The sequence below is a fragment of the Etheostoma spectabile genome, unplaced genomic scaffold (genome assembly GCF_008692095.1).
Source record: "Etheostoma spectabile isolate EspeVRDwgs_2016 unplaced genomic scaffold, UIUC_Espe_1.0 scaffold00001759, whole genome shotgun sequence".
NCBI lineage: Eukaryota > Metazoa > Chordata > Actinopteri > Perciformes > Percidae > Etheostoma > Etheostoma spectabile.
In genome coordinates this window covers 46,210-57,766 of record NW_022602802.1, presented here as the reverse complement: position 1 = coordinate 57,766, position 11,557 = coordinate 46,210, and the positions used below count along the sequence as shown (strand labels likewise).

General features: G+C 43.0%; 1 non-coding gene across 1 annotated transcript; it reads right to left on the bottom strand.

Moving 5' to 3' along the window:
- Positions 1–7,824: 7,824 nt before the first annotated feature.
- trnaq-cug (transfer RNA glutamine (anticodon CUG)) lies at positions 7,825–7,896 on the bottom strand. The gene has a single exon. It is a non-coding gene; the product is annotated as a tRNA-Gln (tRNA).
- Between the last annotated feature and the right edge of the window lie 3,661 nt (positions 7,897–11,557).

Sequence of the window (11,557 nt, the reverse complement as noted above, 5' to 3'; positions counted from 1 at the left end):
ATTTTACCGACCGAGCTGAAGAACATAGAGATCCAAGAAGATAACGGAGATCCAGAAGCCCCCCCCCCCGCAGGCCCAGGTCTGCTCTGGGGAAGCCCCCCCCACACAGGCCCAGTTGCTCTGGAGATGCCCGGCCCAAACAGCGCTCGCTTTGGAAGAGAATAAGAGTTTCTTCAGAAAGAAATTCAAACGCACCAAAGCCAAGGTGAGTCTCCGAGGAAGAAGAGTCTGATGAGTCCCAAGAGACAGGAACCCAAACCGGACCGCTCTGATATGAATGCTGAGTTCAAAGACATATTCATGACTCAGAGAGCGAAGACGGTCCAAAGACCTCGACTAAAGGTCTGATGAGGCGTCAAACAGTCAAGTCTTCACCAACGGATCAGAACAGGACTCTGAAAACAAAGAGACTACATCGAAAAGACCTTGACTGGAAGCAGGGGGGGTCTGATGAAGACTCTGAGAGCAAAGGCGAATCCGACAGTGAGACGGGGACGGAGTTGGGGGGGATGAGATGACGAGTTAAACAGTCAAGTCATTGCCACTGTTGGGACGACCCTCTCATGGAGTGGTGGGGCTGGGTGTGAGTTCATGGGTCCTACGTGGGTTCCTAAAGGCGAGTCCCTCTATGACGTGAACAAGAAGAAGGGGGTCGGAGGAGAAGATGGAGACTACCGGTGACACCAAACACCAGCCGGATAGCGCTGATGTGAATGTGGACGGGTGGACCGCCTACGGGCCTTCAAGGCCTGGGAGGCATCTCAGGTCTTTAGTTCATTCAGACATCAGAGGCCAGACTATGTGTGTTGGATTAGATGGTTTGTCATATAGCATTAAAACCGAAATCTGCAAATAAAGGCCAGAAAAATTAAATCCATATACCCGTGTCCTCTACTTAACAAGAAAATTCCAGGACTTTTTTTTTTTACGGGAAGTTTTGCTCCTTAAAGGGGAATTCCTCTGTGTGTGTGTGTGTGTGTGTTGTGTGTGTGTGTGTCTCTCTCTCTCTCTCTATGTGTGTGTCTCTGTGTGTGTGTGTGTGTGTGTGTGGTGTGTGGTGTGTGTGTGGTGTGTGTGTGTGTGTCTCTCGCGCTCTGTCTTTGTGAAAGCGTCTGTGTGCATTCATTAATATTGAGATTAGATTCCTGGTCTCTTCAGTCTGGAGTAACCTCTTTCCTTCACTCACCTCCTCCTTCATCCTCTTGCTCCCTCGCTCCTCTGAGTCTCCCGAGGCCTCCCTGACACCTTTCCTCTTGCCGCCCTCCTCCTCCTCCTCCTCCTCCTCCTCCTGGTATCTCTGCAGGTACTCGGTGATAGGTCCAGGTCCAGGTGGTCTTGCGGCTCCCATGTGTTCTCCTCACTGGAAAGTGAGTGCAGACAGAAGAACATCTCCTCACACTTTGTTTTTAGGAAATACATTCTCACTCTAGCTGCTAATTTGGATTATTCCTTTTATCTGTTGCCATGGTGATAGGTTATTTGCGTGTGTGTGTGTGTGTGTGTGTGTGTGTGGTATATATATATATATATATATATATCTATATATATATATATATATATATATATCAGGACCAAAATCACCAATTATTAATATTCTAGACTCATACTTACTCTGAGAACCCCTTCCATTTCAGCAGAAACTCTACTCTTCCCTTCACCACTCTGCGGTCCAAAACCTTCTCCACCACATACTCCTCCTCTTCCTCCTTCACTGCTGCAGGCTTCCTCCTCCTCCTCCTTCACTGCGGCCACAGGCTCCACCTCCTCCTCCTCCTTCACTGCTGCAAGCTCCTTCTCCTGTTCCTCCTTTGCTGCTGCAGGCTCCTCCTCCTCTTCCTCCTTCACTCCTGCTGCAGGCTCCTCCTCCTCTTCCTCCTTCACTGCTACAGGCTCCTCCTCCTCTTCCTCCTTCACTGCTACAAGCTCCTCCTCTTCCTCCTTCTTTCCTGCTCTGGTCGCCAGCTTGACGTCTGCCCCAAGAGGGGGTGGGAGGTTCAAATTGAGTAACCGGGGTAACCAATGATTTTTCTTGATTGGGGTTCACTACTTAACTCTCAGAGGAGAACCCTGGAAAGCAGAATCACGGAGTCAGTGAGTGAGAGAACGAACCGCCGTCCTCGTCTCCAAATCTCTGTTTATTACAAATTCTCCCAAACACAAAAGCATAAACAGTCCCAACAACAACATTCCCCTCGTGGAAACATGTTTCACTTCAATTTAAGAACCGGAACACCATTTTCTTTACTCCCCATTTTTCAGTGGGCAAAATCTTCCACACTCAAATTCCCAGAAGTAGTCTCGTCCTTCCCAAAATAAATATCACCCTTACTGTACCGTTTCAATAATAATATATATCTATTCTTTCTACCTCCAAAACTCCTCCATTATACTAATGTCATCATGGAAATCATAAACCCTCTTTGGCTGGAAATAAATATTCAAACAACTTCAGAGTCAAAACATGAGCCATCATACACCTGGAGATAATAGTTCAACTTATAATACATTCCTTTACTAATACTCTGTACAACTTTTAGGAGGAACTCCCCTTTAAGAGTTAAACAACATTTAACATTAACATCCTGTCAGGATACGTTAAAAACCACAAAATAACTCATTACCAGGGAATGGAAGCACCAGCACCCAGAATCACACACACAACCCTACGCTAACTAGCATGTTAGTTAGCAGTAATTAGCCTGTGTCTATGTTAATGTTAACTAGCATGTTAGTTAGCATTAATTAGCCTGTATCTATGTTAATGTTAACTAGCATGTTAGTTAGCGGTAATAAGCCTGTGTCTATGTTAATGTTAACTAGCATGTTAGTTAGCAGTAATTAGCCTGTGTCTATGTTAATGTTAACTAGCATGTTAGCAGTAATGAGCCTGTGTCTATGTTAATGTTAACTAGCATGTTAGTTAGCAGTAAATAGACTGTGTCTATGTTAACTAGCATGATAGTTAGCAGTAATTAGTCTGTGCCTATGTTAATGCTAACTAGCATGTTAGTTAGCAGTAATTAGCCTGTGTCTATGTTATCTCCTAACATATACATACCTCTCCATCTCTGCTGATTGGGAATGATTGAGATTTGTCTTGCACAGCTACCAGAAGACTTACAGCTTTCAGACAGGTTGCTCACGTCACATCTACGTCTTCAAGCTCAGTTGGAGGCTGCGCAGTAACGCTCAGCATCACCGGGAAAGAGCTTCTAATAGACTTCACTGGTCTCCGTCCATTTCTTTAGCTGTCTATGATCCCACCCCGATACACACCTGTTAGCTAGCCGCGAGCTCTATTGTTTACGAAACCCGTTTCCGGTTACAAACGCGGCTCTGTAGCTCGCCTTTACACATCATAACCTCCATAACTAACCCCCCACAGCTTCAGTACACCATACGCACGTCAGAAGGAAACCGTCGTTTGTCATTTTTACCGAGTACCAACCTGGAAAGCAGAATTACGGCATCAGTGAGTGAGAAAACAAACCGCCATCCTCATCTCCAAAGAGTGTCCGTCAGCTGGGCCCCGTGGTGTACCGATCCCCGCACATTGGTTCCGCTTTCTTTGTTTTCCCCGCTACGTTAATATTGCTTACCAATAAATTTGAAATTCGTACTAAACGCTACGCTGGTTATTATGTTATCCCTTAAGGGTGTATCACACATTCAAGCTGAAATAAATGTAACCATATGCTGCTCTTTACACGCTAAAAGTGGTGATTATTTTAAATGGAGTCTGGTGGAGATATGTTGCTCTATACACACTAAAAGTACTGATTATTTACATGGAGTCTGGTGGAGATATGCTGCTCTATACACACTAAAAGTAGTGATTATTTACATGGAGTCTGGTGGAGATATGCTGCTCTGTACACGCTAAAAGTAGTAATTATTTACATGGAGTCTGGTGAAGATATGCTGCGCTATACTCACTAAAAGTAGTGATTATTTACATTGAGTCTGGTGGAGATATGCTGCTCTATACACGCTAAAAGTAGTGATTATTTACATGGAGTCTGGTGGAGATATGCTGCTCTGTACACGCTAAAAGTAGTAATTATTTACATGGAGTCTGGTGAAGATATGCTGCGCTATACTCACTAAAAGTAGTGATTATTTACATTGAGTCTGGTGGAGATATGCTGCTCTATACACGCTAAAAGTAGTGATCATTTACATGGAGTCTGGTGGGTTTGGTGATGGTGATTTCGGGGCTGATTCATGTTAAACTAAAAGGATCTTACTCCTTAACTAAAGGTCTATCTCTGTAGGGATCCATCCCATAATATTATTAGAATAATAATCTATAGTAATAATAATAATAATAATAATAGTCAGACAACAACTGAACCTTTAGTGGACGCAAACTTTACCTTTTAATTAGGAGTTGAAAATAAGACACAACCTTGGGTTCAACATGGGGGGGGGGACACTTCATTTTCTGCAACAATTTGTGTCTTTTCTGCATTAAATTATGGTGCAAATGTCTTTATGTATGTACAGAAATATAATAGTTATTTGAGTAGGCTGCACTGAGGTACACAGTTTTTTATTATGGGGGGGTGTATCAATCTCAGTAAAGAGAGACAACTGATGAATGAAATCATGATATGATCAAATGAACAAATGATGAAACGTATAGATTTTATTAAAAGCATTTAGAAACATTAGACTATATGATGATTGTTTATAGAAACATTTGTTTACCACATTTTAAATATTTTACAATATGATTGAAAGTATAAAGGACATAATAGTGACCAATACAAGTTGATTAATTTTTAGATGGGACATATCATGAAGTGTTTTAGTCAAACAGTTCAAATGTTGATAATCAGAGATGATATCAGATGAATGAGTGTTTGAGTCTCAGATCTGCTTCACAGTGCAGAGTGTGTGTGATGGTGAACAGACTGAACTTTGATTTCAGCAGCTGGTCTTCAGTCAGTGTTTCTGTCCACAGGAGAGACTCTCAGTCCTGCAGAGGACACAGAGACACTGAGGAACCAGACCAGAACCCAAACCCAGGATAGAGAGGCTGAGTGAATGTGGTGTTGAAGGTGTGGAGGTGGATCAGTGAGTCAGAGGAGACTGTGTAGAAGGACAGAGAGCCAGCAGGAACGTCCACATACACTGCTACTCTGTTAGAGACAGAGCAGGAAGTGAGGGCTGTTCTTCTCTTATTGTGCCAGACAGAGTAACCACCATCAGACCAGTTCAGAGTCCAGGAATGATCATTAAATCCAAACACACAGTCTTCACTGCCTCCTTTCCTTCTGATTCCTCTGTAACTCACTGATATATCAACCCTTCCTCTCCTCTCGACCTCCCAGTAACAGCGACCAGTCAGACCATCTCTACACAGCAGCTGAGGCAAGATGTCAAATCTGTCTGGATGATCAGGATATGACTGATCCTCCTTCACATTTGTCACCTTCCTGTTGTTGTCAGACAGTTTGAGGTCTCTGTGTACTGAGTTTCATCAGATGATGGACCTCTACTATCTGTCCACTAGATGGAGCTAACTGACCATCTAATGAGCTAAAGATCAGCAACTTGTACAGCAGCAGGTATCTCTCCAAGTGGCCTCCGTGTGACACATTACTTTTGTTACTTAAAGTACATTTAGCTGTTAATATTTACTACCTTAGTACTTTTTTTTTTTCACTGCTTGACATTTACCTTTACATTCTCCGCTCCCTCCCTTTTGGGTGAGGAGAATATCTCCAAATTAAAACAATAAAAGCATCTTTCTCCTGACTGCAGCAGAAATAAATTTAATATCTACTCACATTTGTCAACGGGTCTCTGGAGCACAGGCAGCGTCCCACCTGTGTGACCTCATGTTGCAGTGGATTGTGGGATACGCTTCATGCTGGAAGCTGTACTTTATATTCTAGCTGAAAGAAATAAAGGGGATGCATGGGATTACCCATAGACTGTATAGATATTGATTATATTATTAATATTAACGGTCTATGGGATTACCCCCTTTCTGGTTTACATGTCCCTGACTCTGCTGAATTACTTTAGGCCCGGTGTATTATAATCCACCAATAGAAGTATTTTAACTCTGCTGGCCGGCTCCATTGCACGTGTAACGTAAGAGGAGCTGATGTTCAACACTACGCTTCACCAGAATCACCAAACTGGCGACAGCGGCCAGAGAGCAGCGTGGTGGTGCGTATTGGAGAGTTGTCGCTCCTATCCCATCCCGGCTTCAGTGTTGCCGGGTAGACCTGACCGGACTCCAGACCAACCAAAGAGATCTAATATTGGGGTTTGCAGCTGAGTTAACCACACAGGCCTATTACAGCCAGAACTTAACTATCTGCTCTACAAGCGGACAAACACTATAGTCTGTATGTTTTTTTCGAGGTGTGTGCAGCCCTTTCACACAGAAAAGGATCATAAGTGTCTGTATGTCTTTTACATTAAACTACCGATATACAGGAAACGACTTCATGACTGTCAGTGAGCGGATCTGCAGTTTTGGTTTTGAGAGTTTTATTTCTTGTTTCCCTCCCCTGCGTCCTCTGACAACAGCTGACAGTAGATCAACGTTTTCACGATGCTGTGCCAGCTCCAAAAAACTGAAGAAACAACAACATTCCAGGGAACAGATGCTCCGCTAACTAGGGTTAGGCCCAGACTAGCAGCTAGCTTCTACAGCTAATGTTCCCAGCCCAGACTAGAAGCTAGCTTCTTCACACCTAAACAGCCCGTATGAGCAGACGTATGTGAATAATTTAGCCAGCCTCCTATATACGTTGTCCTAGGGAAAGGGGGGGGGGGCAATTCATTTTCCCAAGGGGCCACATGAGAAACAGGGGCTGTTATGGAGGAAGTATCAAGGTAGTAAGTATTAACAGCTAAAAGTACAACGTATACGTTGATGTATGTCACATGGAGGCCACTTGGAGAGATACCTGCTGCTGTACAAGCTGCTGATCTTTAGCTCATTAGATGGTCAGTTAGCTCCATCTAGTGGACAGATAGTAGAACTCCATCATCTGATGGGGGACTTCTCTCACACTGACTGGCTCTGGGAACAGGTTGGACAGGTTCTGACGTCTCTCTGACTCTGAAGTTATGAAGATGTCACGGCGTCATCGGATCAAATGCACATCAACACCAGAAATTCATACGTTGTAGAATTATTCTATTAATGTCAAGAAGTAACACAGTTGTAGAAGAAAGACATCCCTTTATACGTATATCTGGTGAGGGGACATTCACATTGTTCACTCAGTTTGGAACATTTAATACACACTGGACAGTGAGGTATTGGCAGAGGTGGAAAATAAGGAAATACATTACTTACGCTACTGTAATGAGCAGTTTTGTTGTGTATTTTTCAAGTATCTTTTAAAATGTACTTGATTTTAAGGTGAAGGATTGTATTTTGCTACATTACAAATCCTATATTGAAGACCCATCTCTTCTGTTCTGCCTATCCTTAGTTTTTTATTTTATTTTATTTTTTTATCTACTGTGTCTAATCTACCAAACAACAATAACTGGAGAGTATCCATTTAAACATGGCTGACTTCCAGTATGTCAGTAATGAAGAGAGGAATGTTTGGACATATTACAGATTCATTTTATTTTGATTAAACCTTTATTTAACCAGGAACAATCCCATTGAGCAACAGTAACTCTTCTTCCAGGGAGTCCTGCCAAGACAGACGGCAATAAGTTTCATAATACACAAAAGACAGGACAATGGTTCCATACTACACCACAAATCTCTATAGATACTACAACACAAACAAGATATTACACTTAACTTCAACCGAAGCATACATGAAACTTAAAAACAGGTTCCACTGAGATTTGAACTCAGATTGCTGGATTCAGAGTCCAGAGTGCTAACCATTACACCATGGAACCTTTAAAAGTGTTGCAAGGGTTTGCTAGGCAGTTTCTTTTATAATATCCACATGTGTGCTATTGTAGGCACACAACGATCACAACAAAGATGAAAAAGCAACAATTACAGGCCAAATTAAGTCATTTAGTTAGCTAAGCGTTCAGAGGATGTGGGACAAAGCGAGTAAAGAGCAGGTTTTCAAAAAGTAGAATGGGAGCCAGAGTGTTCAGCTCCTCTCCTGTGGAACCAGGTTCCAGTTTGGGTTCAGGAGGCAGACTCCATCTCCACATGTAAGAGTAGGCTTAAGACTTTCCTCTTTGATAAATCCTATAGGTAGGGCTGGCTTGGGTGAGTCCTGAACCATCCCTTAGTTGTGCTGCTATAGGCCTAGACTGCCGGGGGACTTCCCATGATGCACTAGGTACCTCTCTCCTCCTCCGTCTCTCCATCTGTATGCAACCTCATATGCCTTTGAGATACAAAACTTCTTCACTTGCGTAAATAGCCTATTTGTGCAAACAAAAGGTGGAAACAGATGATCTTAAGTGTAGGCTTTGGTGATTTTATTACCCCTAAAGTGTCTGCCAGTGCTTAGCATTATTAGCACCACCCTCAAACCATCTGAGCTAACCGGCCTGCTTTTTAAGTGTTTGAAAAAGAAAGATTTCCGGAAACAAACCAGGCGAAATCAAGCAAAATTGGGCCAGTTCTGGATGGGCTACCTGGTTGTGTATGGTTTGTAGGGACTGCATATGTTTTCGGCCTTGCAAAAAAGACATGGGAATCCAAGCCAAGATGCTACATGCTCCCATTCTATATCTGGAAGTAGACAGGAGCTTCTAACCACGAAAGGACTCGAACCCTCAATCTTCTGAGCCGAAGTCAGACACCTTGTCAATAAGGCCACATGGTTGCAAAAAAAAAGGAATATTTCCAAATCTGAATTGCCACGGTTTATCTGAAATTCAAGCGCAAGGTAACATTTGTAAAAAGGCAGACTAATTAGGTGGCCAGTTAGCTTTTGGTGAAGGAAATAGATTGAATGCTAGGCACATTAGTTACCTGTGACTCATATTTGCACTTACTGAGTAGACAACCTTACAACTGTATGTTTTTGGCCTTGCTACAAAAGACGTGGAAAGTAGAGCTATAGAGATTGAGACTTGTTTTGCGCTGATGGCCAATTTGTGCATAAAAAAGGTGGATACAGATGATCTTGGGCGTAGGGTTTGGCGATTTTAGTACCCCTAAAGTGTCTGCCGGTGCTTAGCATTTTTAGCACCACACTCAAACAATCTGAGCTAACCGGCCTGCTTTTTAACTGTTTAAAAAGAACAGATGTCCAGAAACAATTAAGGCCAAATTGAGCAAAATTGGCCGAGTTCTGGATGAGCTGGATGAGTTGTACACTTTGCAATTCTGAACACTTTCAGACACTGTTGTATCATGTAAGTAACATGCACAAGTCTTTAAAAAGAATTGTGGCTGTTTTTCATGCAGGTTTGCATCATAACAATGCGGGTGCTATCTCTAAATGAACAATGGCCAACCTACATCCATCTTTATAGCACCCAAATCTCTGTGCTGATCTCCCTGCTTGGATGGCAAGTCATCTGGTGGATTTTTCCCGTCAAGAGGAAGCGGATCAAGAGGGAGAGTTGTTTTATTGTTTTCACCAGCAATAAAGTTTATTTGTCCACAAATTGCAATAGGTTATCAACGTTTTCAGCGAAAAAGAATACCACAGCTCAAGTCCCTGATAAGGCAACAGCTTGATTGTGTGATATGTATGAAGTGCTCGCTAACGTCATCTGTCATGCAGGTTTGCAGGATGTTCACAGTCTGCTAGTGGCCATGATGAGTTGGGACTTTGAGCTTTTTAAACCGTTTTGGTCAATTTAGCCAATTTTCAACCAGTTTGTGCAATAACAATTGGTGTTCTCAGGCATTGTGCAAATTATGGTCTACCATCCAGACCATACGGACCACGGTCTGCTGTCCAGAAGACCGTGATCATGGCAACAGCTTAATGGTCTTCATTTACTTAAACTTCAATCTGTAGTTCAGGAGATTATTTTTGTAGCTTCAGAAGCCTGCGTAGCTTCAGAAGCCTGCGTAGCTCAGTCGGTAGAGCATCAGACTTTTAATCTGAGGGTCCAGGGTTCAAGTCCCTGTTCAGGTGTAGAGTTGAAGTTCTTGAACACTTCAGATACTGACATATTGTTTGTGTTCCATCCATAAGTCTTTAAAAAGAATTGTGGCTGTTTTTCAAGCAGGTTTGCATCATAACAATGTTGCTGGTAAGTCTAAATGAACAATGGGCAACCTATGTCCATCTTGCTAGCACCCAAATCTCTGTACTCATCTCCCTGCTTGGATAGAAGGTCATCTGGTGCATTTTTCTTGTCACGAGGGCAAAGTGTTGTGGTCTGGTGCATTCCCCAACCTTTGTCGTGTCTTCCCTTTCTTCTGTGTGTCTTGTCTGTCTTGCCGTGAGGGCGTTCCAGGGGATCTAGAGGCGTGGCTTTCCATCTACGTTCCGTCATCCTCTCAGCATTTCCTCATCACTCATCACCCACTGCAATACATAAACCCGGGCTGACCGCCTCTTCAACGCCAGATCATTACATGCACTATTGTGGTAACTGGGCTCCTAGTCATTTGCGCCTGTGTTGTTGTTTGTTGTTGTATTCTAGTACTAACTCTGCCTCTCCTTAGATCCATCCGTTGTCCCTCCGAGCTGCCTTCCTCCCTCACGCCGACCAGCCACCTGTCTACACCAGTGTTTGAACCCCTCCGCACTCATTAAACATGCCTTTTGTATCTCTATGGTTCTGGGTCTTACTAACTGTTAACACTAAGAGTATAGAAGCGGAACCAGAGGGAGAGTTGTTTTTTGCACCCACCAGCAATAAAGTTTACTTGTCTATAGCCATAAAATTGCATTAGGCTGTCAACGTTTTGAGCAAAAAAGAAAACCACAGCTCAAGTCCCTGGTAAGGCAACAGCTTGATTCTGGGATATGTATGAAGTGCTCGCTATCGTCATCTGCCATGCAGGTTTGCAGGATGTTCACAATCTGCAAGTGGCCATGATGAGTTGGGACTTTGAGCTTTTTAACCGTTTTGGTCAATTTAGCTAATTTTCAACCAGTTTGTGCAATAACATTGGTGTTCTCAGGCATGTGGCAAATTATGGTCTACCTCCTGCTGTCCAGAAGACCGTGATCATTGCACAGCTTTTTGGTCTTCATTTACTTGCACTTTAATTTGTAGTTCAGGAGATTGTTTTCCCACAGTCCTCTGATTTGAAGCTGTAGCTCAGTCGGTAGAGCACAGACTTTAATCTGAGGGTCCAGGTTCAATCCCTGTTTTCAGTTAGCTTGCAAACTACTTTTTAAAACACCTGCCCCGTGTGAGAGTTGAACTCACGACCTTCAGATTAAGACTGACCGCGCTGCCTACTGCGCCAACGAGGCTATGAAAGGTATTGTAATGGTTCGCAAAATTTCAGAAAAACTAACAATTTGGTCGTCAATCTTCACAAAAACAATGTATCTGGAAACCTATGTACTCACACAAAGGCTAAAATTGACCCTAGATGCTTTGTCATGACCCCATGAAAAGGCCAGGACAAAAGACCGTGTGCAAAGGTTGAAGGAAATGCGAGAATATGACCACA